This window comes from Oncorhynchus kisutch, linkage group LG28 (genome assembly GCF_002021735.2).
Source record: "Oncorhynchus kisutch isolate 150728-3 linkage group LG28, Okis_V2, whole genome shotgun sequence".
Taxonomy (NCBI): domain Eukaryota; kingdom Metazoa; phylum Chordata; class Actinopteri; order Salmoniformes; family Salmonidae; genus Oncorhynchus; species Oncorhynchus kisutch.
The window spans coordinates 47,182,614-47,185,857 of record NC_034201.2 but is presented as its reverse complement, the minus strand read 5'-3'; the positions used below and the strand labels follow the sequence as shown (position 1 = coordinate 47,185,857).

At 35.0% G+C, this 3,244-nt stretch overlaps 1 pseudogene; it reads left to right on the top strand.

The window, feature by feature from the left end:
• Positions 1 to 710: 710 nt before the first annotated feature.
• On the top strand, positions 711 to 762 carry LOC116358194 (uncharacterized; annotated as a pseudogene).
• The last annotated feature ends 2,482 nt before the right edge of the window (positions 763 to 3,244 follow it).

The following is a 3,244-nucleotide window of genomic DNA, read 5'->3' as shown; positions in this document are numbered from 1 at the left end:
GGACAGAGGAGTGGGAGACAGAGGAGTGGGAGACAGAGGAGTGGGAGACAGAGGAGTGGGACAGGGTGGGGGACAGAGGAGGGGGACAGAGGAGTGGGAGACAGAGGAGTGGGAGACAGAGGAGTGGGACAGAGTGGGGGACAGAGTGTGTATGATCCAATTTCCAGAAGCACCTAGAGCGAGAGAACTTTCATCAAAACCTTTCCTCTGAAAACAATAATGAAGAACACCTAAACAAACTTGAATCCCTTTAGTCCTTCAACCTGCATCATCTTTTGGACAGTATGTAAATACAAACTCACAACTAGGATTGGCTGCAAAAATCAGATAACCCACATTAAAAATACTACAGTTTACTATAGAATACTACAGGATTTAATATAAAATACTCTAGTAAACTTTAGTATACTGTACTACACACTGTAGTATCCCTCAATCATGTGTAGTACTTAGTATAGAATTTTGTAGTATGCTGTAGAATACTGTAGTAAATACTACAATAATGTCAGAAAAAACAGTATGTTTAAAAATAATATAGTAAATACTACAGTATTTCAATTTGCATATACCCTGCCCATTCCCCGCCCCCATTCCCCACCCTCATTCCCCGCCCCCATATGAGAAACCAACATGCAAAGTTTAGACCGTATATTGTGTTCCATCACAGGTTGTAGAGAAGAGCAGAAGCGCTGAAGTCTCCTTTCCTTACAGAAAATTTGCTCTTTTAGTATTTCTCCAGCAGGTTCCTTCAAGGAGACCCCCCCCCCCCCCAACACACACACTTCTATGTCAAAGATAATAAAATACAAACACTATAGTAAATACTACAGTATACTACAGTCTGCAAAAACACTATAGTAAATACTACAGTATACTACAGTCTGCAAAAACACTATAGTAAATACTACAGTATACTACAGTCTGCAAAAACACTATAGTAAATACTACAGTATTCTACAGTCTGCAAAAACACTATAGTAAATACTACAGTATACTACAGTCTGCAAAAACACTATAGTAAATACTACAGTATACTACAGTCTGCAAAAACACTATAGTAAATACTACAGTATACTACAGTCTGCAAAAACACTATAGTAAATACTACAGTATACTACAGTCTGCAAAAACACTATAGTAAATACTACAGTATACTACAGTCTGCAAAAACACTATAGTAAATACTACAGTATACTACAGTCTGCAAAAACACTATAGTAAATACTACAGTATACTACAGTCTGCAAAAACACTATAGTAAATACTACAGTATTCTACAGTCTGCAAAAACACTATAGTAAATACTACAGTATACTACAGTCTGCAAAAACACTTCAGTAAATACTACAGTATTCTACAGTCTGCAAAAACACTATAGTAAATACTACAGTATACTACAGTCTGCAAAAACACTATAGTAAATACTACAGTATACTACAGTCTGCAAAAACACTATAGTAAATACTACAGTATACTACAGTCTGCAAAAACACTATAGTAAATACTACAGTATACTACAGTCTGCAAAAACACTATAGTAAATACTACAGTATACTACAGTCTGCAAAAACACTATAGTAAATACTACAGTATACTACAGTCTGCAAAAACACTATAGTAAATACTACAGTATTCTACAGTCTGCAAAAACACTATAGTAAATACTACAGTATACTACAGTCTGCAAAAACACTATAGTAAATACTACAGTATACTACAGTCTGCAAAAACACTATAGTAAATACTACAGTATACTACAGTCTGCAAAAACACTATAGTAAATACTACAGTATACTACAGTCTGCAAAAACACTTCAGTAAATACTACAGTATTCTACAGTCTGCAAAAACACAACAGTAAATACTACAGTATACTACAGTCTGCAAAAACACTTCAGTAAATACTACAGTATACTACAGTCTGCAAAAATACTATAGTAAATACTACAGTATACTACAGTCTGCAAAAACACTATAGTAAATACTACAGTATACTACAGTCTGCAAAAACACTATAGTAAATACTACAGTATACTACAGTCTGCAAAAACACTATAGTAAATACTACAGTATACTACAGTATTCTACAGTCTGCAAAAACACTTCAGTAAATACTACAGTATACTACAGTCTGCAAAAACACTATAGTAAATACTACAGTATACTACAGTCTGCAAAAACACTATAGTAAATACTACAGTATACTACAGTCTGCAAAAACACTTCAGTAAATACTACAGTATTCTACAGTCTGCAAAAACACAACAGTAAATACTACAGTATACTACAGTCTGCAAAAACACTATAGTAAATACTACAGTATACTACAGTCTGCAAAAACACTATAGTAAATACTACAGTATACTACAGTATTCTACAGTCTGCAAAAACACTTCAGTAAATACTACAGTATACTACAGTCTGCAAAAACACTATAGTAAATACTACAGTATACTACAGTCTGCAAAAACACTATAGTAAATACTACAGTATACTACAGTCTGCAAAAACACTTCAGTAAATACTACAGTATTCTACAGTCTGCAAAAACACAACAGTAAATACTACAGTATACTACAGTCTGCAAAAACACTTCAGTAAATACTACAGTATACTACAGTCTGCAAAAATACTATAGTAAATACTACAGTATACTACAGTCTGCAAAAACACTATAGTAAATACTACAGTATACTACAGTCTGCAAAAACACAACAGTAAATACTACAGTATACTACAGTCTGCAAAAATACTATAGTAAATACTACAGTATACTACAGTCTGCAAAAATACTATAGTAAATGCTACAGTACTACAGTCAGAGTATACACTACAGTGTTTTTTCATGTGGGAACTTTCAAAACAATTCCCAGGTTTTCCAGAAATTCTGTTTGTAGGATTCCAGATTTCCGGCTCATTCTCTCCTGATTCTAGAATTCTTCAAACACAAGATTTCTGGAACATTTTGGAGAAATGACCGGAAATTTTGCAAACCGACTAACAGCTCACTTTCTCACAACCCTTTACTCATACAGTATGTTCAACTGACATCTCTCTCTCTCTCTAGGGTGAGCATTGGTGTGGTGTGTGTTTTTATGCATGTGTTTTTTTTTAGGGGGTGGGGGGGTTATGTGTGTGTGTTTTGGGGGGGTGGGGGTTATGTGTGTGTTTCTTTTGGGGGGGTATGTGTTTTTTTGGGGGGGTGGGGGGGTTATGTGTGTTTTTTTTGGGGGGGGGGGTTATG